The 26,291-nt window shown below is 39.8% G+C and overlaps 1 protein-coding gene across 3 annotated transcripts in view; it reads left to right on the forward strand.

Annotated features, from left to right (window-relative positions):
- Positions 1-26,291, forward strand: part of HS3ST4 (heparan sulfate-glucosamine 3-sulfotransferase 4) — a gene marked incomplete at its 5' end in the record, with an annotated part of 758,541 nt that overhangs the window by 168,695 nt on the left and 563,555 nt on the right. For all 3 annotated transcript variants that reach the window (XR_014236116.1, XM_082362562.1, XM_082362563.1), the window contains one exon: positions 19,876-20,039. The remainder of the gene's footprint in view (positions 1-19,875; positions 20,040-26,291) is intronic.

Below are 26,291 nucleotides of genomic sequence, written 5' to 3' on the forward strand. Positions count from 1 at the left end.
GTTTTTGGTGTCTGCCCCCAGTGGGTAAGGTTGGTTCAGTGGCTTGTGTAGGCTTCCTGGTGGAGGGGACTGGTGCCTGTGTTCTGGTGGATGAGGCTGGATCTTGTCTTTCTGGTGGGCAGGACCACGTCAGGTGTTTTTTTTTTGGGGTGTCTGTGAGCTTATTATGATTTTAGGCAGGCTCTCTGCTAATGGGTGGGGCTGTGTTCCTGTCTTGCTAGTTGTCAGGCTTGGGGTGTCCAGCACTGTAGCTTGCTGGTCGTTGAGTGGATCTGGGTCTTAGCATTGAGACGGAGGTCTCTGGGAGAGCTCTCTCTGATTGATATTATGTAGGGCCAGGAGGTCTCTGGTGGTCCAATATCCTGAACTCGGCTCTCCCACCTCCAAGGCTCAGGGCTGACACTCGGCCGGAGCACCAAGACCCTGTCAGCCACACAGCTCAGAAGAAACGGGAGAAAAAAACAAAGGAGGAAAAAAATAAAATAAAGTTATTAAAATAAAGTATAATTATTAAAAATTTAAAAATTTAAAAGTAATTAAAAAAAAGAAAAAAGAAGAACCCCCCCCCAAAAAAACGGACAGACAGAACCCTAGGACCAATGGTAAAAGCAAAGCTATACAGACAGAATCACACAAAGAAGCATACACATACACACGCACGAAAAGAGAAAAAGGAAATATGTATATGTATGTGTGTGTGTGTGTGTGTGTGTGTGTATATATATATATATATATATATATGTAAAAAAAAAAACAAGGAGGAAGAGAGCAACCAAATCAATAAACAAATCTATCAGTGATAATAAACTCTAAATACTAAACTAACATAAATATAAACCAGAAACAAATTAGATGCAGAAAGCAAACCCCAAGTCTACAGTTGCTCCCAAAGTCCACCACCTCAATTTTGGGATGATTCATTGTCTATTCAGGAATTCCAGAGATGCAGGTACATCAAGTTGATTGCGGAGATTTAATCTGCTGCTCCTGAGGCTGCTGGGAGAGATTTCCCTTTCTCTTCTTTGTTCTCACAGCTCCCGGGGTTCAGCTTTGGATCTGGCCCCGCCTCTGTGTGTAGGTCACCTGAGGGTGTCTGTTCCCGCCCAGACAGGACGGAGTTAAAGGAGCAGCTGATTCGGGGACTCTGGCTCACTCAGGCTGGGGGGAGGGAGGGGTACGGAATACAGGGCGAGCCTGCGGTGGCAGAGGCCGGCGTGACGTTGCACCCGCCTGAGGCACGCCGTGCGTTCTTCCAGGCAGGTTGTCCATGGATCACAGGACCCTGGCAGTGGCGGGCTGCACAGGTTCCCAGGAGGGGCGATGTGGATAGTGACCCGTGCTCGCATACAGGCTTCTTGGTGGCGGCAGCAGCAGCCTTAGCGTTTCACGGCCATCTCTGGTGTCTGTGCTGATAGCCGCAGCTTGCGCCCGTCTCTGGAGCTCCTTTAGGCGGTGCTCTGAATCCCCTCTCCTCCTGCACCCCGTAACAATGGTCTCTTGCCTCTTAGGCAGTTCCAGACGTTTCCCGGACTCCCTTCCGGCTAGCTGTGGCACACTAGCCCCTTCAGGCTGTGTTCACGCAGCCAACCCCAGTCCTCTCCCTGGGATCTGACCTCCGAAGCCCGAGCCTTAGCTCCCAGCCCCCGCCCGCCCCGGTGGGGGAGCAGACAAGCCTCTCGGGCTGGTGAGTGCTGGTCATCACCGCTCCTCTGTGCGGGAATCTCTCCGCTTTGCCCTCCGCACCCCTGTGGCTGCGCTCTCCTCCGTGGCTCCGAAGCTTCCCCCCGCCACCCCCGTCTCAGCCAGTGAAGGGGCTTCTTAGTGTGTGGAAACATTTCCTCCTTCACAGCTCCTTCCCAGAGGTGCAGGTCCTGTCCCTATTCTTTTGTCTCTGTGTTTTCCTTTTTCTTTTGCACTACCCAGGTATGTGGGGAGTTTCTTGCCTTTTGGGAAGTCTGAGGTGTTCTGCCAGCGTTCAGTAGGTGTTCTGTAGGAGTTGTTCCACATGTAGATGTATTTCTGATGTATCTGTGGGGAGGAAGGTGATCTCCACGTCTTACTCCTCTGCCATCTTGGAGGTCTCTTAGTGGCATGTGTTTTAAAATGTATGTTTGGTTTATTATTATTCAGATACGGTGAGGCCAACTGATTAGGAGACAATTGTCATTGAAAAGATAGTTTGCTATGCATGGAGTGAGGGCGCACTCCCTGCCATGCCACTGGGCAGGGGGCACATGGGGAAGCACTCGTGTTGTTCAGGAGGCAGAGGAAGTGGGAAGAAAATATGGGCAAGAACCTTATCATGGTATCTGCAGGCAAAGGCAAGGCAAGGCAGGGTAAGCAGGTATAGGATTGGCCATTATGAATACTTTCAGTGGGCTCTGGGGCATGTGAGTTGTCCCTAGTTGTCTAGTATCCGGTCCTGGGGTAATTAGTGCAGGGGAATAGTGGTTCACACTGTAAGAGCCTTATAAAGGAGATGGTTTGGAGGTATGAGCTCTGGATTGGTTGGTTTGTATATGAAAGGCTATTGGGCAAATCCTTTACTATCTTTGGGAATTGACTAGCCCAGGGAGGGGCAGTGTCTCCAGGGTCAGCAAGGCCCAAGATGTCAAAGCATCAGAAATACAGGGAAACAAACAAACACATGATCAATACAGCATATGGGCTGTGGTTTGCCCTAGTCCCTAATAGGCCAAGTTCACTCATTTGTTACAAACATTTGAGTTTGGGACCCCTAGTTTGGTGTCAATTTCCCTTGGGTACAGTGGTGAAGAACATTTTTCTGCCTAGGAAATAGCTACCTGTTTTTTTAGTTACACACTGTGAATAGCAGAGAACACAGAAGTGCAAGGTAGCTGTCTGGTGTGGGAAGTAATGCTGCAGAACATGAAACAGCAACACACCAGCTGCAGTGCTCACCACTCAGGGCTGATGGATTTGCACTGACGGAGGAGTCACAGTATCTCTATAACCTCTGACTGGCAAGGGATCCAGTGCCAATGAGGCAGAATTTTCTGGCTGGATTATCAGTAGGGTTCAAATTCCTCTGGGCAATAATTGCCCTTGCTCAATGCCATCCAAGACGCTACTCGGTATTTCTGTTTTTAAATTTCTGGATTGGGACCAGCACTTAGGATCATCTCTCCCATCAATGTTGGTGCCTTTGGGGATTGGGAAAGAAGTCAGCATTTTAGGACTTTGTTCACCAGGAGGACAATTTGCCAAAGAGTCACCCCATCTCACAAGCCTCACTGCCCTTTGCAGTGATTGTCTTAGATCTTGAATAACATAACCAAAATGCTCTTTTCCTCCTTGATTCTTATTCAGTGTAATGTAGTGATGAGTCAATATTTTTTTTTCTATTATGCATACAGGGTCTGGCATCAGAAGGACCTGGGTTCAAATCCCAGCTATTACCACTTCACATTGTGTGATATGGCAAAGCATTTAACTTCTTTTAGTCTGTTCATCTATAAAATTGGGATAATAATATCTATATAGGGCTTTGTGAGGGGTTTAGTTGCAACTCAACTGAAACACTTATTATAGAACCATGCCTGGCACAAAATAAATGCTCATATATAATGGCTATCATTTTATTATTATTCATCAAATATGCTATACCAGGCATGGTGCTAGTGCAACAAAGATGAGAGGGCATGGCCTCTGTCCTAAGAAAATGCAATCCAGTGTGGAAAGTGCTGTAACATGGAAAGGTACAGAGTTTGCCTAAAGGAGCTGTTCTTGGGGGAGGGGGTGGAGTGTAATAGGGAAGACATCAAAGAGCAGGGTCAGGAGTAGGATAGGGTGAATGAGGTCCCTAGGCACGGAATTTAAGGAGGCACTGACATGACCTTGAGTGCCTCTAAATTTTGTATCCTGGCTCCATGTCTTGCCTCACCTGAGTCCTTGCCTTACTAAAGAGCAGGTGCTTTTAGAAGTAGACCTTAAAGTATAAGCGGGTGATGCCAGATGAATACCCTAAGCAAAGAGGAAGGTATCTATAAAAGCATAAAGCAAGGAAATGGGATAGCATATTCATGTCATTCACCATGAATGAAACATAATGTGGCCACCAGGAAGAGTGAGAAATTAGCCTACTAAGGTAGGTAAGGGTCAGAAAATGAAGGCCATTTCTAGGCATGCAGAGGAACTTGGCATTTATCCTTGGCAGTGAGGAACCTCTGTAAGTAACTTAGTAATACACTTAACAAGAAACGTGCAGGACCTAAACAAGCACAAATATAAGCATTTTTGAGAGACATCAAAGAAGTCTTGAATGAATGGAGAAACCTAGAGATGTCTTTGTATTTCTGAGATCATTGAGACTCAGTGTAAACTTTCTAAACTATATGATCATCCAACTATTCTTATGGTCAGACTCAATAGCATCTAAGGACTTTCCGTTTAGCCTGACCCAGTCAAATCTTGGATGACATCAATCAATAAAAAGTGAACCCTTCCATTTCACCACTGTGATTTCTGAACTTGGCTGCAACAGCAATGATGTCGGTGGAGTTCCAGAGCAGTGAAGGAGCAAGGGCAAAACTGGGGACCTCCTTGGCCTCTCCTCCACTTGGCTGGTGATACATATGCTTAGGAATTTTATATGAGACCATATAGTGGGGAGAGAGTCTAGGACTGAGTGATATTGGTCATATCACTTTAGCACTTGTAAACTTGGAGCTGTAATTAGTTTGCTTTAAGATAAAGAAATGGAACTCTTCTTGCTTTATGTGTAGAGAAAGAAGTTCTTACCTGCCACCCATGAAGAATCAAGAATCCTTTTTTTAGTCCTCATGGACCCTATAATTTATAATCACTTCTTCTAGTAAAGGCAACTGTGCCAGTCAACCATTTGCAGCAATATCTTGCATTACAAACTATCCAATCGTGTAGAAGCTTAGAACACCCAGCACTGATTTCACGCTTACTCGGCCACGGCTTGGCTGCTCTTTGGCTTTGCTGTTTTGGGCTCCATGCTTTGAGCATCAGCATTCAGGTTGGGTTCAGGGCCCCTCCGTGTGGCTCCTCATTCTTTTTTGGATTAGCCACTTCCTAGGGCACGCTCTTCTTGGAGTAGGTCACATGAGTGAAAGAGGACAATGGAAACACATGGTGCCTCTTCAGGCTTGGAACTGTTATACACATTTGTGAGGTTAAACCGATCAAATGGCCAACCCTCAAGGGAGTATGCTGGACAAGAATCCAATGACCACAGTTGCGTAAGAGGACAATTGGGTTTGCTCACAACTCAAATGATAAAACTTCCTTAGCTGCACGTTCTTTGGTTAAGTCATTTCTAAGAATGGTATCAATCTACCTTACAGGCTTACTTGGAAACTCCAGTGGGTGCAGAAGTGCTCTGTAAAACCCAAAGCACCTGAAATGTCCTCTTCATAATTGTTCCAATGGTGATAATAAAATCAAACTTGCCTGTGAGTCTGCAACCTGAGCTTCCTACTTAGACATTAATTTTCTGTGGGACGGCTCCAGGGACAGCCTAATGCTGGTACAGGCTGTGCAGGTCACACTGCTGATGCTGACTCTTGAGTTCTAGGATGGAAGAAAGAAGATGACAGGCGTGGGGTGCACATTCTATAAAATGTACGCTGGGTCTCTTTCAGCATTTAATATTTGTCTAATTCTGCTTTTTAACCTGTCTTCCTTTGCAATGGAGAAACCCCAGAAATCTACATTTTTTCATAGAAAGCTCACTTGTTAGTCCAAAATGAGTAATGTAGGCCAAACATCCTTCTGTTGGTTCAGATCTTGCTGACAATTTTCCAACCCCACTACTGACCGGTGTACTCTAATGTCTATTCTGTGTCGCCTGCATGGTGGATAGGAGAAAATGACCTGCAAATATTCAAGAATGAATCTGGGTTTGGAAATCAGGATGCCTGGCCTCCAGGGCTGGCACTGCCACTTTTCCTTCTGTTTCCTCATCTATAAAATGGAGATAATAATAACTGCCCTACTTTCTCACATGGTGGCTATGAGGACAAAATGAGAAAAGCATGTTGCAAAATAAGAAACGCGATTCAAATGCAAGACAGTTTTAGATTCTTCAATTCCTCTCTAAATTAATAATAGCCCCTCACATTTGTACATTGCTTTTCATTTTTCAAAGAACTTCCACTAGCATTATCTTATTTTGTCTGGACCACAGTCCTTAATTTTTCAGGGGAGGAAACAGGATGAGAACTGTCCCATGGCCTGTATAGGGCCACCCGCTAGTAACACGGCCGGGAAAGCAGCCAGTTTCCCCAGTGCTAGTCCTATACTTTGTTCATTGGAATCCACTGCTTCAGCTTCTCTGTCAAAGCCCTTGGAAGCCTATCTGGAAAAGTGTTTATGAGAGCAGTGCTTCTGGTGGCCTGAGGACTGTCAGGGTGGGAAACAGCCTCCTGGGAATGTGAGTTTATGGCTATCGAGAGTAACTCCAGAGCGTATCCAGTGCTGGGCAATACTGATGGGCCTTGAGGTTCAAGCCCCTGGGTCACTGGCAGGCTCTGGATTAATCTCATTTCACCAGCTTCTTCTTAGGATAGTGGAAAGATGGCCACCAGGTCAGACACCCAACAGGGATTTCTTGAATTCCCTGTAGCAATGGGGCAAAATCCTCCAGGACAAAGAACTATCTATTGATACTTACTTTAAATGGAAGTAAATTCAGAGATCTTTCTATCCCAAACTGCTCATTCTATAGTTAGAACACAGAGGGTTACAGAGGAGTGAAATCTTGCTCACGTTTAGAGAATGGGTTTGGGGTTCTTGCAGATCTGGGGATACATTCTCCACTTTGCCACTTACTGACTGAGGAGCTGGGATGGTAGAAGAGGACTAAATGAGATAAATGTATTTAGTAAACTGAGCACATAGTGGGCACTGCAACAATAGTAGGGTCTGAGTCAGTTGTGCTTGATTACAAACAACTGAACTCACTTTAGCTAGTGAAAAGGAATTTTAAAAATAGGACATCAGGTAGCTCCTTCACAGAATCTTCAAAAGGCTTGAGTCAAGGTTGGAGAGTACACAGCTGGGAGTGAAGTTCATCCACATCATGAGGCTGCCTCCTGTTCTTCAAAGCATCCCTAGATATTCTCATCAGAGGATGACTTCCAGGCAGTATCTGTCCCTCGGATTGCTCTCATCCAATCTAAAATCCCACCGGGGCTTATATGATTGGCAGATCCCAGGTCACATCACTGTGCCACAGTTGCAAGGGAGTCTGGGAAGGTTAGTTCTGGAGGCTTCTAGCTTGAGGAGGAGATGCTCATAATGTGAAAAATGTCCTGACCATAGGAAGAGTTTTCAGAAGGTGATGGAGAATTTAAGAAAAAGATCACTGAAGTTTCCCTTGCTTCTCTCTGTCCCTGTCCCTTTTATGTGGGCACTGACCGTAGCCAACTCACCCCTATAGTTCCAGACTCCCAAACCATTTCCTTATATAATGCTGTTCCCTCCAGCCTACCTCTGAACTGGCCCAGGTAAGCTCATTAAAGGCATCTATCACTTTGTGCCTTTCCTGGCATCAGCTCCTCACTTTCACTGCTCTCACACCACCATTGCTAACCCAGCAGTATATTGCACACATTTTTCCATGTCATTAATTTTTCTTTTGCAACATGATTTTTAATAGCTACATAGTATTCCAGAATGTGGATGCATCAAAATGTAATTAACCAACTCCAAATTGTGCACTAAAGTTGTTGATATCACAAATGATTTAGCAATGAACACTCTTGTGCAAAAATCGCTTTGCATACGTCTGATTATTTCTTGAGGTCAGTTTTCTAGAAATAGAAATACTAAGGCAGATGATCTTTAAAAACTCTTGATGGGTACTGCCAACTTGGCTTCCAGAAATTTGGTATAAGCTTTTATATGCCCAACCACTGTGGCAACCTCATATTTGATTGTGCCCTTGCAAACACAGGCGGTTATCATTCTTTAATCTTTCCTAATGTTATAGGTGAAAAATGTTTCTCATTATTATTTTAGTGCAAACTTTTTTGATTATTAGTGATATTAAATATTTATTTTAATTGTTTTTTTTTTTTTTGCTAGCAGAAGTTTGTAATTTTTATGTAGTCAAATTCATTAAAGCTTAAAGATGATCTCACCATTTCCCCTGCTGAAAGTTTCGTACAGGCGCTGTCTTTATTATATTGGATGCCGTTTGATGGGTAGTGTTGATCAGCACAAATCTGTTTCAACAGAGTAAGGAAATGTATTAGACTGAATAACAGGAAGATGAAAAGATATTTGATGAGAGATTTTTAAAATGGGTATATGTACTTGAGAATATTTTGTATATACTCTTTTGTTATTAGAAGTAAAATAGTTTGAATCAATAGAGTTAAATGGACAGAATTTGCTGGCAAAAAGAACATGCCACAGTCAGCAGGATATTTAGATTTGCAGAGATGATAAGGAGGAAGACATGGTATACTTTTAACATTCTGGTGACCACAAAAGGTAAAGAACTGGGTTGGAATTTGAGAGATGTTTGTGCACAGCATGATAACTTCAATCATGTGGGCAAGGTTTGAATATAAATTAAAGGATGCATAAAGCCCGTCTTCCTGGATCTGGCACCTGCTTTTTGTTTTTCCTGCTGGATCAAAGATGTAAAACCATCAATACTGGAAGAAAATAATATAATCTTTTTCTAGTTGGTAACTTTTATTAATTAATTAATTTCTGTTACACTGATTTATAACATTATATAAGTTGCATGTGTACGTCATTGTATTTCTACTTCTGTATATGGTACAACATGCTCGCCACTAAAAATTTGTTTTCTGTACGTCACCATGCAGTTGATCCCCTTTACGCATTTCTCCCTCCCCCCAGCCCCTTCCCATCTGGTAACTGCTACTCTGGTCTATGTATCTACGTGTTTGGTTTGTTCATTTATTTTGATTTTGTTTGTTTATTGGATTTTTTGTATTTCATATATGAGTGAAATCATGCAGTATTTGTCTTTATCTGACTTATTTCACTTAGCATAATACCCTCAAGGTCCATCCATGTTGTCACAAATGGCAAGATTTCCTCTTTCTTATGGCTGAGTAGTATTTCATTGTATATATATATACACACATATATACACATATATATACATATATATACACATATATATATACGTATATATACATATATATATATATCTATATATATATATATATGTATATATATGGCATCCTCTTTATCCATTCACATGTTGTTGAGGTTTTCCCATATCTTGGCGATTGTGAATAATGTCTTGATGAATGTGAGGGTGCAGATTTCTTTTTGGATGAGTAGTTTTGTATCCTTTGGATAAGTACTCAGAAGTAGTATAGCTGGGTCATACGGTAGTTTTATTCTTAATTTTTCGAGGAATCTCCATACTGTGTTCCATAGCAGCTGCACCAATTTACATTCCCACCAACAGTGTAGGAGGGTCCGCTTTTCTCCACATCCTTGTCAACACTTATTATTTCTTGTCTCTTTGATAATAGCCATTCTGATAGGTGTGAGGTGATATCTTGCTGTGGTTTTAATTTGCATGTTCCTATAATTAGTGATGTTGAACATCTTTTCATGGGCATGTTGCCCACCTGTATGTCTTCTTTGGAAAGATATCTGTTCAGCTTCTCTGCCCATTTTTTAGTCAGGTTGTTTGTTTTTTTGTTGTTGAGCTGTATGAGTTCTTTATATATTTTGGATATTAACCTTTAATCAGATATATCATTTACAAATATCTTTTCTTATTCAGTAGGTTGTATTTTTGTTTTGTTGATGGTTTCCTTTGCTGTGAAGAAGTTTTTTAGTTTGATATAATCCCATTTGTTTATTTTTACTTTTATTTCCCTTGCCTGAGGATACGTACATAGAAAGATATTGCTAAAACCAATGTCAAAGAGCATACAGCCTGTGCTTTCTTGTAGGAGCTTTATGGTTTCAGGTCTTACATTCAAGTCTTTAATCCATTTTGTGTTAATTTTTGTGTATGGTGTGAGATAGTGGTCTAGCTACTTTTTTTTTTTTTACATGTGTCTGTCCAGGTTTCCCAACACCATTTATTGAAGAGGCTATTTTTTCTCCATGGTGTGTTCTTTGCTCCTTTGTAGTAAATTAATTGTCCATATATGTGTGGGTTTATTTCTGGGCTATCAGTTCTGTTCCATTGATCTATATATCTGTTTTTCTGCCAATACCATCATATTTTGATTACTATGGCTTTGTAGTATAGTTTGAAACCAGGGAGTGTGATACCCCCAACTTTGTTCTTTTTCCTCAGGATTGCTTTGGCTATTCAGGATCTTTTATGGTTCCATATACATTTTAGAATTTTTTGTTCTATTTCTGTGAAAAATGCCCTTGGGATTTTGATAGGGATTGCACTGAATCTGTAGATTGCTTTAGTTAATAAGAACATTCTGATAATGTTGATTCTTACAATCCATGAGCACAGAATATCTTTCCATTTATTTGTGTCTTCTTCAGTTTCTTTCAACAATGTCTTATAGCTTTCAGTGTACAGGTCTTTTATCTCCTTTGTTAAATTTATTCCTAGGTATTTTATTCTTTTTTTGTGATTGTAAATGGATTGTTTTCTTAATTTCTCTTTCTGCTAGCTCATAGTTAGTGTATAGAAATGCAACAGATTTTTATATATTGATTTTGTACCCTGCAACTTTATTGTATTCACTTATTATTTCTAATAGTTTTTTTTTGATGCAGTCTTTGGAGTTTTCTACATATGAAATCATATCATCTACAATTAGTGACAGTTTTACTTCTTCCTTTCCTATTTGGATGTCTTTTATTTCTTTTTCTTGTCTAATTGCTCTGGCTAGGACTTCCAATACTATGTGGAATAGGAGTGGTGAGAGTGGGCATACTTGTCTTGTTCCTGATCTTAGGGAGATAGCTTTCAATTTTTCACCATTGAGTGTGATGTTAGCTGTGGGTTTTCATATATGGCCTTTATTATGTTGAGGTACGTCCCTTCTATACCCATTTTATTGAGAGTTTTTATCATAAATGGGTGTTGAATTTTGTCAAATGCTTTTTCTGCATCTATTGAGATGATCATATTTTTTTCCTTTGTTAATGTGGTATATCACATTGATAGATTTCCAGATATTTAATCATCCTTGCATCCTTGGAGTAACTTGATCATGGTGTATGGTGTATCATTTTGATATACCATTGAATTCGGTTTGCTAATACTTTGCTGAGGATTTTTCATCTATGTTCATCAGAGATATTGGCCTGTAATTTTTTTTTTTTTTGTACTTGTTGTCTTTGTCTGGTTTTGGCATCAGGGTGATATTGGCCTTATAAAATGAATTAGGAAGTGTTCCCTTTTCTTCAAATTTTTGGAATAGTTTGCAAAAGATAAGTATTAAATCTTCTTTGAATGTTTGGTAGAATTCACCCATGAAGCCATCTGATTCTGAAATTTTCTGGGGGGAGACCTTTTGATTACTGTTTTAATCTCTGTACTAGTGATGGGTCTATTTAGATTTTCTGAAAATAATACTGTCTTGAAGAACTGAAGGGATTTCTAATCTTTACATGATCAATGTCTAAAGAAAAGAACTTTTATAGATTTAACTTCATAATAACCAGAAATTTCTTTGTGAAAAAGCTGCATATGTAAAATTGAAAACTAAACAGTAATGTGGGGAAAATATTTACAACATACATGAAAAATAGTAAAGTTACTAAATATATATGTAAACAGCAACCCAAAAACAATAAGAAAAACACAAAGACTTCAACAGAAATATGAGCATAAGATGTGAATAAACAATTATCTATGGACTTCCCTGGTGGTACAGTGGTTAAGAATCTGCCTGCCAATGCAGGGGACACGGGTTCAAGCCCTGGTCCAGGAAGATCCCACATGCCATGGAGCAACTAAGCTCGTGCACCACAGCTACTGAGCCTGTGCTCTAGAGCCCGTGAGCCACAACTACTGAGCCCACGTGCCACAACTACTGGAGCCTGCGTGCCTAGAGACCATGCTCTGCAACAACAGAAGCCACTGCAATGAGAAGTCCGCTCACCACAACGAAGAGTAGACCCTGCTCACCGCAACTAGAGGAAGCCCGCGCACAACAATGAAGACCCAATGCAGCCCTAAATAAATAAATTAATTAATTTAAAAAAACCATTATCTAAAAGAAACCAAGAGATAATAAACATATGAAAAACCACTTGGTTTTGCTGATATTAAAACAACTACAAATTTAAACAATGAAATAACATTTTATAGACATAATGTTAACTGTAAAATAGCATGATACAGAGTTTGCATAATTATAGGTTTGTTTAAAACAAAACACCCATAGTTATATATTGCCTCCCATGTTGATAGTGATTATCTTTGAGTTGTGGGATTATAGGTGATTTATCTCTCTCTCTCTTTTCTTATATTAATTAAAAATTTTTCTACAATAAACATTAATTGCTTTGGAAATAGGAAGACCAGTTATGTATGTATTTACTTACTTTTTTAGTGATAATGCCCAGTGCTGACATGGTTGTATGGAAATGGGTATTCTTATGTCCTCACAATGGGAGTATAAATAATTTCAGCATTTCTGGAAAGTGATTTGTCAGAAGACATGCTTCCAAAATCTCCATAGCTTTGAGTTGACAATTCTGCTTTATTAAACGTATATTAAAATATATGAAGGGCATGAGATATAGGAACAAGAATATTCATTACAATGCAGGTATTTGTGGTTAATAATTGTGACAACTTGTAAGTTTTTTTGTTTGTTTGTTTTTTGTTTTTTTTTGTTTTTTAACTTTGTAAGTTTAAGAAAGCAGAACTGGAATATAATTATAGAGTAATTGGCACTGCTCTGAAGGATGTTATTTGAAGTGCCTCAAAAAAGTGAGTCATGCTTGAATAAATTTTAGAAACACCATGTTAAACAAAGTTAAATATTTTTCTTTAGCTGTAGGATTTTCAGAGACTTTAATAGCTAATGTGCATTATAACAATTCAAATAGGCAGTATTTTCCAAACATTTATTTTCCTCAATGTACCTATTAGAATCTTTTAGAATAATGTTCAGAGAACATCAGTTTTGGAAACATTTCCATGCAGAGTCCTTCCAATTGTGTTGTAGGAGAGTATTTCATTACACGAAAGAGTATATACAATACATACAAAATGATAAAACAGTGTACAGAAAAGGACGCATAATGTGATCCCATTAATGGAAGACTCTGAGTGTATTGAAAAGAAACCGGACAAAAAATCCCCACAACAGCAAAGTATTAAAAGTGGTTATGTCTGGATAATGGAAAATGGGTAATTTTTTTTCTCTTTGCTTATACACATTTAATATGATTCCACAATGAACATATATTACTGCTAAAATAAAGTAAGTGATAAAAGTTATAAAAATGATATAGAAGAATATGCAATATATTGTTCACAGTGTGTTCTGTGGGGAAAGGAGATTACAAAGCAGTTTGTTCATTATAATTTCTTTTTTTTTTTTTTTTAATTTATTTATTTTTATATTAATTTTTGGCTGTGTTGGGTCTTCGTTTCTGTGCGAGGGCTTTCTCCAGTTGCGGCAAGCGGGGGCCACTCTTCATCGCGGTGCGCGGGCCTCTCACTATCGTGGCCTCTCTTGTTGCGGAGCACAGGCTCCAGACGCGCAGGCTCAGTAATTGTGGCTCACGGGCCCAGCTGCTACGCGGCATGTGGGATCTTCCCAGACCAGGGCTCGAACCCCTGTCCCCTGCATTGGCAGGCAGATTCTCAACCACTGCACCACCAGGGAAGCCCTATAATTTCTTTTTAAAAAATACTTCCATATATGGGTAGCTGTGCAGAGAAAGAGGAAATGTACCAAGATATTAACAGTTATAACTTTGAGGTTATAGCTGGGATTACAGATAATTTTATGTAAACACATACATAAAATTAGTCTTGTTAGTCTCCCACCCTTAAGAATGTAGCTTAAACCTCTCACTTCTGTAAAGGAGAGGGTCTCCAAAGTGGGGTGCAAATATCCCAGGGAGGGTGTGAGTTGATGTATTTGGTGGGAAACATAATAGAGCATATATTTGTTTTCCTCATCCTTTAAACGTCGATCTTTCTGCGTTTAGTAGTGTACATAATATGTTGGCATAGTAGTACATGTATGAAGTATATAGATATGTGTATATATGTCACATACATTTCTATGGGGTTTCATGATAAAAAAAATGTTAACTGTGTCTCTAAAGCACTGAAACACTGACAAGTGACACCACCGGCCACATTTTCAGTCTTCTAAAAGGTACTATCCTAATGACATGGGCACAGGTTCAGTGACTTAACTGCTTAATTCTTTCTGTGACCACATAGTCTGAAGATCCCAACTTTCCACTCTGTTCAGAATCCCTGGTCCCAACTGCCACTCTCAGGATACAGGAAAGGGCATTATATTGATATGATAGCCATTAATTCTAAACATCAAATATTTCTGGCTCTCCACCTTCTGGATGCATGACAACTGCTATTCTTAGCCCCACTGAGTGGAGCCATGTGACCAATTCTGGCCAGTGAGATATGAATTGTAGAATCATATGTCACTCTTAGTGCAAACATTTGATTACTATCGTGAGACTCTCCTTTCTATAACCACAGCCTGACATGTTTGATATTGTGGGAGCTCCATCATCCTGGGTCCTAGAGAGAAGACAAGATGACAGAGAGAAGAGCCCCCAGCTGACTGAGTGAGAAATAAGCCCTAAGTGTCCACTGATGGATGAATAGAAAAAGAAAATGTGGTATACTTATACAATGGAATATTACCCAGTCAGAGAAAAGAAGGAAATACTGCCATTTGCAACAACATGGATGAACCTGGAAGACATTATGTTCAGTGGAATAAACCAGACACAGAAGACAAATACTGTATGATCTCACTTATATGTGGAGTCTAAAAAAGTTGAACTCATAGAACCAGAGAGTAGAATGGTGGTTGCCAGGGGCTGGGGGAGGGGGAAAATAAGGAGATGTTGGTCAAATGGTACAAACTTTCAGTTATAAGACACATAACTTCTGAGTGTATAATGTACAGCATGGTGACTATAGTTAACAATACTGTATTGTATACTTGAAATTTGCTAAGAGAGTAGATCTTAAGTGTTCTTAACAAACAGAAACAAGGTAATTATGTGAAGTGATGGATGTGTTACTTAACTTGATTATAGTAATCATTTCACAATGTATATGTATATTAAATCATCATGTTATACCCCTTAAATATATATACTCTTTATTTGTCAGTTATACCTCAATAAAGCTGGAAAAAGAGAAATAAGCCCTTAATTGTTTAAGCCCCTGAAGTTTGGGGGAATATCTGTTACTACAGCACAACATAATCTATGCTGGTTTTGAGATCAGAGTTCACTAGTTAACACCAAGAGTGTTCTAGAGGAGTTCAAACCCATCCAATATTAAAGTCCTACCCTTGGTTCTTATGACTGAATGGCAAATAATTATTTAGATTTTTATTTCTTTGTATGATCAAGGGCTACTTATTTGTGACCTTCGAAGGACATTATTAAGCATTTAAGATTTTTTATATACAGAAACAAAAGTTACTAAGTTACTAGATTTTTCGGAGGACTTTAATTCAGTATTCCACAATGAAATCTAGCTTAAGGAGTGTGTGGTGGACAGAATTTCCTACATTACTTAAGTTCTCTTTTCCCCTTTGGCCACCCCTGCAACATATTTGAATTTTCAGATGTTAAATGCATGACTGTTTTGGTTATGCTTCCTAATTATAGCATTTGATTCACTTCTTTCTCTTCTATACCTTGTTGATTGACTTTTCCCCTTTATGGAAAGCAAAGCTAATGTATCCATCCAACCATTGGTTACTGAAGAGGAGATTTCCTATTTTAACCAAATGGATGCTTGTTCACACCCAGAATAGAAGACATATCATACTCTGCATTCAGCCTCGACTGTCCCTTTTCTGACATCTGACTTCTGAAGAGCTGGGCCCCAGGCAAAAGAGGTTGGCTTCTGAGCTAGAGTCTCACTTTGCCTCTCCAGATCTCTCTCCAATCTTCACCCTGCCCTGTGCCCTGGGATCTGCATCACCCAGCCTCCTGGTTGTGTAAGGCCAATGGGAAGCACCAGCAAGAGATGGGAAGGTGGGATGAGAGAGTTATCTACCCCTCCCCACCCTGCTCAGGCTACAGATGGTTAGAGGTTGGGCTCCTCTCTGGAGGTCTCTCCATGGCTCTCACTAGGTCTCCCTACATGCTCCCCCCCTTACTCTTTCACACTCAAGGTGCTAATGGCTTCTTGCTAATACTAGTCTTTTTTTTTTTAAATAGCATAGAAGGGTTTATTGTGGGGGCCAAGTAAGGAGAATGGGTGGCTTGTGCTCCAAAGACCCAAACTCCACTAATACTAGTCTTAAGGTGCCACATCACCCTCATTAATTTCCCTTATCTCTGCCCACTATTTTCTACGTGGTTGCTTCTGTAAATTCTCCTCATTTACCCCTTCTGAGCATGTTATATTTCCTGCTGGGACCCCAACTCTTACAGACTTGTGGGAACTAGGGTATCACTGGGAAGTTGAAACTACATGAATCTTCAATGAAACTGATATCCATGGGGAAAAATGCCTCCCTGTTCTTTTTTTTAAAAAATAATTATTTAGCAGTTTAAAACATAAAGGCATGCTAGGAACAATGCAATGAATTCCCATGAGTCTAAAGAAAAAGTATCAATACTGGTAAAATCTTGTTTTGTTTTGTTTTTTTAACTTCTCTGTAGTATATCCCCATGGTGTTTTCAAGCTGAGACTCTGGTTCAGGAACCTAGCTTGCTCACAGGAGGATAGATATCAATGTGAGGTATACCGTCTGGGGTGTTTTGAAAAGTAAATGTGTTGAACTTGTGAGTGTGTGTGTGTGTGTGGCTGAGGGAGAAATATTTGAAGTAGGCTTTCAGGAATGATATGCTGAGGCAGAAGAATTCTATTTAAGCAATTGCTCTTTCCTGAGTCACTGGCTGTGTATTGAAAGTGCCAGCCTTGGGATGGGGCAGGCCTGCATCTAAATCTTGACTCTTTTATTCATTCCCTCTGTGATCTTGAAGGAGCCTTCGCAAGGGAATTCCCTGGATATAGAGACCCATTCCCTATGGTAAGACACGCCCAGGATGGCATGGTTTATATGGTATATCATGGTGTGCAAGGGAGCATTCATTGTACACAAGGCTTATTGTCAAGCAGGGGAGATGAGGTATGTAGGCTGATAAAAATAATGCAAGATTACATGCTGTAAAGGTGATGGGATCTTAAGAGCTAGACCATTAAGGTTGCTATCAAGGGACTAGAGGAAAGAATCTTAGAACCACATTTCTCAGCATGGTATCATAAAGATGAGGACATGGACCCCACTACAGTACAGGTTCTAGCTCAGCCTGACTCCTGACTCTCACTTCAGCCTCTTCACTGCATTGCCTCTTAGCTGATTCCCGCTCGAAGTGACAGTTTTATTCTAGGTAAACTAGATATCAGCACAGTTTCATTATTTTCCGTTTTCAGAATTTTGAAGGAGACACGTTGTAGGACAAGGGAAACCAGATAGGCAGACAGGTTTGCAACTAGTATTGCCACGTCAAGGCATTTTTCATGCTCTGCTGATGCCGAAAGCTCAGCCTCTGTGCACTGGGACCAAATTGAATCTCAGAGACAGAGTTTGGGGTGAAGAAGAAAAGAATAGCTTTATTGCTTTGCCAGGCAAAGTGGAGACACAGCGGGCTCATGTCCTGAAAAACTGTATGTCCCAACCCAGGGGAGCTTGGTGAGGAGTTTTATAGCAATGGTTCAAGGGTGGGGTTGTTGATAGGATTAGGGTGTGTGAAGGGCCTGCACTCCTTTAATCTGGTCTCAGGTAATCTCTTGATGAGCTTCTCTGGTTTCTTTAATCTGGCCTCAGGTGGTCTTTTCTGGAATGAAGAATGCTGACATCTTCCACTTGTTGGGGGGTTTAGTTCTGTAAAGAGCTCAAAGATATTGTTCTGTGTATCCCTTGAGGTGAACCAGGACCCTGCCCCAAGGCTGCACTATTGTTTCTTGGCTGCTCCTCCCTCCTCTGCTTAGCAACTGTTTGAACCTGCCCTTTGGAACTCAGGGAAGGTCATGGAGGCTGAACAGAAAGGCTCCCGTGCCCAGGAGCCCCACAGGGTACCGCTCAGTTTCACTTCCACTCACTGAGCAGAGTAGACAAGAATAATGGGTTCTGGAATGCTTCTGAAAGACTCTCCCTTTGACCTAACTCATGTCTAGCTATTTCTGATTCCTCTTTCTGATTGGACCTTGCCCTTGGGCTCTGTCCTGGGCCCATTTAGCCCAGTTTTAGCAAGAATCCTGCTGGGTCAATTTAGTGAAAAAATCCCCCACCCTTGATATCTTATCAAATTCCTCATCCCCCACTCTTCATATCTTATCTTATCATTTTTGCCTTTTCAGCAAAAATCCTATGAAGTCAGTTTAGCCAAAATTTCCCTAGCCCTGAAGTTTTTTTAAAATAATTTTTCATCCACTGACTCCCGCCCTGATCCTTGGCTATAAATCTACTTATCTTTGTTGTATTCAGAATTGAGCCCCATCTCTCTCCCCTCTACAAACCCTCATTGCAGTAGTCCCCTGAAAAAAGTCTGCCTTACAGTTTTTAATGTGTCATACATAATTTTTTCTTTAGTACTACTACCTGGGATTGAACTCCAGGTCTACTATTTACTCTCTGTGTATTATTCTTCTTATATACAAAATTAAAATAATAATGAGAATTACCTAATGTATCAGAATTCAAGAAAGTTAGATTCTTTAAGTGTTGTGTAAGAATTAAATGAAGTGAGATATATAGATACAGATATCTATCTATCATCTATCTATCTATCTATCATCTATCTATCTGTATCTATATCCATATGACAGTGCCTGGGACATGGTAACCCCCAATTCTTTTTAGCTGTTACTATTTCCTCCTCTAGAATGTAAACCTCTGAAGATAACTTTTAGTCTCTTTGTTTCACTGTTACCTCTCCAGTGCTCAGGAAAGTACAGGCACACAATAAACTTTTAATAAATATTTGTTGAATGAATAAATGAATGGATTTTCTTATTTCCCTTTCCCAGAGTTTGGAGGGTATGGTGAAATTCTCCAACTTGCCCAAAGTGACAGAACAAAGCCTCATATCCTTTCCTCTACCTATCCTGCAGTAGCCAATGAAGGACAGAGAGTACTTTAAGATGTATGAACTCATTCATTCATTCATTCAACAAATATCTAATGGTAGCAAGTGACAGCGATAAAAAGATGACTAAGACTCTGAGGAAGGGCATAGAAAGATCACATGCCATGTACAGATAATTTCAAGCATCATTCTAATGTTGCTGCTGCATTTAGGACACAACATTTGTTGGCAAGAGGTGAAGTTGGAGAAGGAGACAAGGATGATATCATGGATGACTTTGCAGGATGTCTTAGGCTGGGCGCCACAGAAGCAGTACCTGAGACCAGGATTTAGGTGGAAGTGATTCATTAAGAAGGAATGCTAGGAAAATCTGATAAAAGAATGGGAGGAGCAGGATAGAGAAGGAGAAGAAGCCACCTGTGGTAGCCCGTATCTAAGATGGTCTCCAGTGATCCCCACTACCTGGTACCCTTTTTTTGCAGTCCCCTCCTACATTGTATCAAGACTGATTTGTGTGACCAATAGCTTCTAGCAGAAGTGATGGCATGACCTTTCTGAGATTAGGTTCTGTTTTGGGTGCTCTCTTGTTTACTTACCAGCTCCCTCCTTCTGTTGGATCATTAGCTTTGGGAGAAGATAACTGCCGTGTCATGTAAGCAGCCCTACAGAGAGGCCCATCTGGCAAGGAACTGAGGCCTCCTGCCAACAGCCATGTGAGTGATCTTGGAAGCATACTCTCCACCTTCATTGGACAACTGAGCACCAGCTGACTACCTGACTGCAGCCAGGTAAGCTGCCCCCAGATTCCTGACCCTCAGATACTGTATGAGATAATAAATATTTGTTGTTTTAAGCCATTAATTTGGGGGGGGGGAGGATTTGTTATGCACAATATAGATAAGTAGTAAACCAAGTAGGAATGTGATATCAGGCAAAGTCCTAGCCTTAACTTGATCCTGCAGAGGAGCTCTGGAGTGTAAGTTACATCTCAAAGTTTGTCTTTACTTGAGGCAAGAGAGCTGGGTTTCCCTACTCTTGTTTCAGTCAGTAGATAGGCTGCCCTAACACTTCTGACTCTCTGAACCAGTGGGCACAAAGGCTCCATTCATGCAGGGCAGTCCTCCAGAGAGATTCTACGGTGTGGCCCTTAGAAGCAAAGCATGTAGAAGCTGGTGTGAGGGATAGGTACTTAGAAAGAGCAGAAGGGATTCAAGGGGATCTGGGCTGAGCCCTGACAGTGTCCACTAATGGGCCATACCTGTCCTTGGACTTTGCCCTGTTGGTGATAAGGAGCCATCATAGAATATCAAGCAAGAACGTGATATAATTTATTTTCTGTTTTGGCTATGATCACACTGGCAACTAAAGAGGAGGGTGGCATTATGAAGCTGTCGTATAATGATATAGGGCAGAGATACCAAAGATGGGAAGAAAGTGATGGACGCAAGAAGCATTTGGAGGCAATGTCAGCAAGGATGGTGATGGAGAATTGGGGCAAAGAAGAAGGAGGAATTATGGATGCCTGGATGCCTTCCAGGCTGTGAAATTCAGTGAGAGAGAGAAAGAGAGAGAGAGAAAACAAATTTAAATAGTAAAAAAAAGACTTTGAGCATTCAAGCCTTTAGCTCTTTTGGCTGCCCCTTTTTTAGCATTCATATTTATTAAACATCTACTTCAAGATGCTGTGAGAGTTATAGTAGTGATCTAGGCAGTTTTCCCTGTCCTGAATTCAAGGCAGGATCAGAGATGTAAACTAACAACCACAATACTACATGATAAGTACTATGGTTTTGGAAAGTAGTTTTTTTTTTTTAATTGGGGTATATTTGTTTTAGAATGTTATGTTCGTTTCTACTGTACAGCAAAGTGAAGTAGAGTTCCCTGTGCTATACAGCAGGTTCTTATTAGTTATCTATGGAAAACAGTTTTCTAATCAACTGATTTTTTTAACAAAAGTCAAAAACAATTCAATAGAGAATGACTAGTCTTTTCAATAAACAGTGCTGGAACAATGAAATGTTCATGCACAAAATAAAGAATCAAACGAATCTGGGTTTTGTAGGTCATCATCATTATTTCCTTCCTGTGTAAATTTTTGCATATGAAGTTCCTAATGACGCATGAACCAATTGACACAGATCAGGGAACCCTGGATTATATATTTCTAGATCTATTCTACATTGATCCGTAAATTTCTTTCTATCTTATCTAGGCTTTAAAGGTCTTTTTTTAAAAAAATTATTTTATATTGGAGTATAGTTGATTAACAATGTTGTGTTAGTTTTAGGTGTTAGTTTCAGCAAAGTGATTCAGTTATATACATACATGTTTCTTTTTCAAATTCTTTTCCCATTTAGGTTATTACAGAATAATGAGCAGAGTTCCCTGTGCTATACAGTAGGTCTCTGTTGGTTACCTGTTTTAAATATAGCAGGGTGTATATGTCAATTCCAACCTCCCAATTTTTCCCTTACCTCAACACTTCCCTGCTGATAACCATAAGTCCATTCTCTAAGTCTGTAAGTCTGTTTCTGTTTTGTAAATAAATTCATTTTTATCACTTTTTTTAGATTCCACATATAAGCAATATCATATGATATTTGTCTTTCTCTGTCTGACTTACTTCACTTAGTATGATCATCTCCAGGACCATCCATGTTGCTGCAAATGGCATAATTTCATTCTTTTTAATGGCTGAGTAATATTCCATTGCATATATGCACCACATCTTCCTTATCCATTCATCTGTCAATGGATATTTATGTTGCTTCTATGGCTGCAGTATTGTAAACAGCACTGCAATGAACACTGGGGTGCGTGTATTCTTTTGAACAAAGGTTTTCCTCCAGATATATGCCCAGGAGTGGGATTTCTGGATCATGTGGTAGCTCTGTATTTAGTTTTTTAAGGAACCTTCATACTGTTCTCCATAGTGACTGTACCAATTTACATTCCCACCAACAGTGTAGGAGGGTTCCCTTTTCTCCACACCCTCTCCAGCATTTGTTATTTGTAGACTTTTTAATGATGGCCATTCTGACTGATGTGAGGTGATATCTCATTGTAGTTTTGATTTGCATTTCTCTAATAATTAAAGATATTGAGCATCTTTTCATGTGCCTCTTAGCCATCTGTATGTTTTCTTTAGAGAAATGTCTATTTAAGTCTTCTGCCCATTTTTTGATTGGGTTTTTTTTTTATATATATATATTGAACTGCTTGTAAATAAGATGTTTGTAAATTCTGGAGGTTAATCCCTTGTCAGTAGCATCGTTTGCAAATATTTTCTCTCATTCTGTGTGTTGTATTTTACTTTAGTTTATGGTTTCCTTTGCTGTGCAAAAGCTTTTGAGTTTAATTAGGTTCCATTTGTTTATTTTTGTTTTTATTTTCATTACTCTAGGAGATGGCTCAAAAAAGATATTGTGGAGATTTATGTCAGAGAGTGTTCTACCTATGTTTTCCTGTAAGAGTTTTACAGTATCCAGTCTTACATTTAGGTCTTTAATCCATTTTTGTGTATGGTGTTAGAGAGCATGCTAATTTAACTTTTTTTTTTTTTTTACATGTGGCTGTCCTGATTTCCCAGCACCACTTATTGAAGAGACTGTTTTTTCTCCATTGTATATTCTTGCCGCCTTTTTCATAGATTAGTTGACCATAGGTTTGTGAGTTTATTTCTGGGCTTTCTGTCCTCTTCCATTGATCTATATTTCTGTTTTTGTGCCAGTAGTTTACTGTTTTGATGACTATAGCTTTGTAGTATTGTCTGAAGTCAAGGAGCCTGATTCCTCCAGCTCCGTTTTTCTTTCTTAAGATTGCTTTGGCTCTTTGGGGTCTTTTGTGTCTCCATACAAATTAAAAAAATTTTTGTCCTAGTTCTGTGAAAAATGCCATTGGTAATTTGATAGGGATTTCATTGAATCTGTAGATTTCCTCGGGTAGTGTAGTCATTTTGACAATATTGATTCTTGCATTCCAAGACCGTGGTATATCTTTCCATCTGTTTGTGTTATCTTTGATTTCTTTCATCAGCATTTTACAGTTTTTGGAGTACAGGTTTTTGAACATAGACACAAAACTCCTCAACAAAATACTAGCAAACTGAATCTGACAATACATTAAAAGGATCATACACTATGATCAAGTGGAATTTATCCCAGGGATGCAAGGATTTTTCAATATCTGCAAATCAGAAAGTGTGATACACCACATCAACAAACTGAAGAATAAAAACCATATGATCATCGCAATAGATACAGAAAAAGCTTTCAACAAAATTCAGCACCCATTTAGGATAAAAACCCTCCAGAAAGTAGGCATATAGGGAACTTACCTCAACATAATAAAGGCCATATATGACAGACCCACAGCCAACATCGTTCTCAATGGTGAAAAACTGAAATCATTTCCACTAAGATCAGGAACAAGACAAGGTTGCCCACTCTCCCCACTCTTATTCAACATAGTTTTGGAAGTATTAGCCACAGCGATCAGAGAAAAAAAAGAAATAAAAGGAATCCAAATCGGAAGAGAAGTAAGACTGTCACTGTTTGCAGATGACATGATACTATACACAGAGAATCCTAAAGATGCTACCAGGAGAGTACTAGAGCTAATCAATGAATTTGGTAAAGTAGCAGGATACAAAATTAATGCACAGAAATCTCTTGCATCCTATACATTAACAAGGAAAGATCAGAAAGAGAAATTAAGGAAACACTCCCATTTACCATTGCAACAAACAGAATAAAATACCTAGGAATAAACCTACCTAAGGAGACAAAAGACCTGTATGCAGAAAACTATAAGACACTGATGAAAGAAATTAAAGATGATACAAACAGATGGAGAGATAGACCATGATCTTGGATTGGAAGAATCAACATTCTGAAAAGGACTCTACTACCCAAAGCAATCTACAGATTCAATGCAATCCCTATCAAATTACCAGTGGCAGTTTTCACAGAACTAGAATAAAAAATTTCACAATTTGTATGGAAACACAGAAGACCCCGAATAGCCAAAGCAATCTTGAGAAAGAAAAATGGAGCTGGAGGAATCAGGATCCCTGACTTCAGGCTATACTGCAAAGCTACAGTAATCAAAACAGTATGGTACTGGCACAAAAACAGAAATATAGATCAATGGAACAGGATAGAAAGCCCAGAGATAAACCCATGCACATAGGGTCACCTTATCTTTGATAAAGGAGACAAGAATATACAATGGAGAAAAGACACCTCTTCAATAAATGGTGCTGGGAAAACTGGACAGCTACATGTAAAAGAATGAAATTAGAACACCCCCCTCACACCATACACAAAAATAAACTTATAATGGATTAAAGACCTAAATGTAAGGGCAGACACTGTAAAACTCTTAGAGGAAAACATAGGCAGAACACTCTATGACATAAATCACAGCAAGATCCTTTTTGACCCACCTCCTAGAGAAATGGAAATAAAAACAAAAATAAACAAATGGGACCTAATGAAACTTAAAAGCTTTTGCACAGCAAAGGAAACCATAAAGAATACGAAAAGACAACCCTCAGAATGGGAGAAAATATTTGCAAATGAAGCAACAGACAAAGGATTAATCTCCAAAATATACAAGCAGCTCATGCAGCTCAATACCAAAAAATCAAACAACTCAATCCAAAAATGGGCAGAAGACGTAAATAGACATTTCGCCAGAGAAGATATACAGATTGCCAACAAACACATGAAGGGATGCTCAACATCACTAATCATTAGAGAAATGCAAATCAAAACTACAATGAGGTATCACCTCACAGTGGTCAGAATGGCCATCATCAAAAAATCTACAACAATAAATGCTGGAGAGGGTGTGAAGAAAAGAGAACCCTCTTGCACTGTTGGTGGGAATGTAAATTGATACAGACACTATGGAGAACAGTATGGAAGTTCCTTAAAAAACTAAAAATAGAACTACCATATGACCCAGCAGTCCCACTACTGGCCATCTACCCTGAGAAAACCATAATTCAAAAAGAGTCATGTACCACAATGTTCATTGCAGCTCTTTTTACAATAGCCAGGACATGGAAGCAACCTAAGTGTCCATCGACAGATGAATGGATAAAGAAGATGTGGCACATATATACAATGGAATATTACTCAGCCATAAAAAGAAACAAAATTGAGTTACTTGTAGTGAGGTGGATGGACCTAGAGAGTCCATCAGAGTGAAGTAAGTCAGAAAGGGAAAAACAAATACCATATGCTAGCACATATATATGTAATCTAAAAAAAAAAAATGGTTCTGAAGAACCTATGAGCAGGGCAGGATAAAAGACGCAGACGTCGAGAATGGACTTGAGGACACTGGGAGGGGGAAGGGTAAGCTGGGATGAAGTGAGAGAGTGGCATGGACATATATACACTACCAAATGTAAAATAGATAGCTAGTGGGAAGCAGCCGCATAGCATAGAGAGATCAGCTCGGTGCCTTGTGTCCACCTAGAGGGGTGGGATAGGGAAGGTGGGAGGGACATGCAAGAGGGAGGAGATATGGGGATATATGTATACATATAGCTGATTCACTTTGTTATACAGCAGAAACTAACACACCATTGTAAAGCAATTATACTCCAATAAAGATGTTAAAAAAAATAAAAATAAAGGTGCCTCAAATGAACTCACAGATGGAATAATATATTCAAAGAATAATAAACTATTTCCAGCTTTTATTTCTGACCATAAAATATCAATGAGGAGGCTGAAATCAAGAATGCGACTTCTTGAGTTGCCCAATTAACACCCATAGAGCATCTGAAACCCCAGAGGAATCTGGCTTGGTTCCATCAAATGAGCCAGAGATCATAGTCTATGGCGTAGAGTCTGTAGCCAAATTGAAGCAGCACTGCAGGAGTTTGGGAACAATCCCAGGAACTTGGCAGCCTGAACAAACTCAGTGACCTTCTTGAAACTGACAGCTCCCTCTGGCTGCTCATCCCTCTCTTTTCAGTCCTCTATCTCTCTTTCACTTGCAAGCCTGAAAGGACAGCTTGAAAA

This window comes from Balaenoptera borealis, assembly GCF_965194805.1.
Source record: "Balaenoptera borealis genome assembly, chromosome: 16".
Classification (NCBI taxonomy): domain Eukaryota; kingdom Metazoa; phylum Chordata; class Mammalia; order Artiodactyla; family Balaenopteridae; genus Balaenoptera; species Balaenoptera borealis.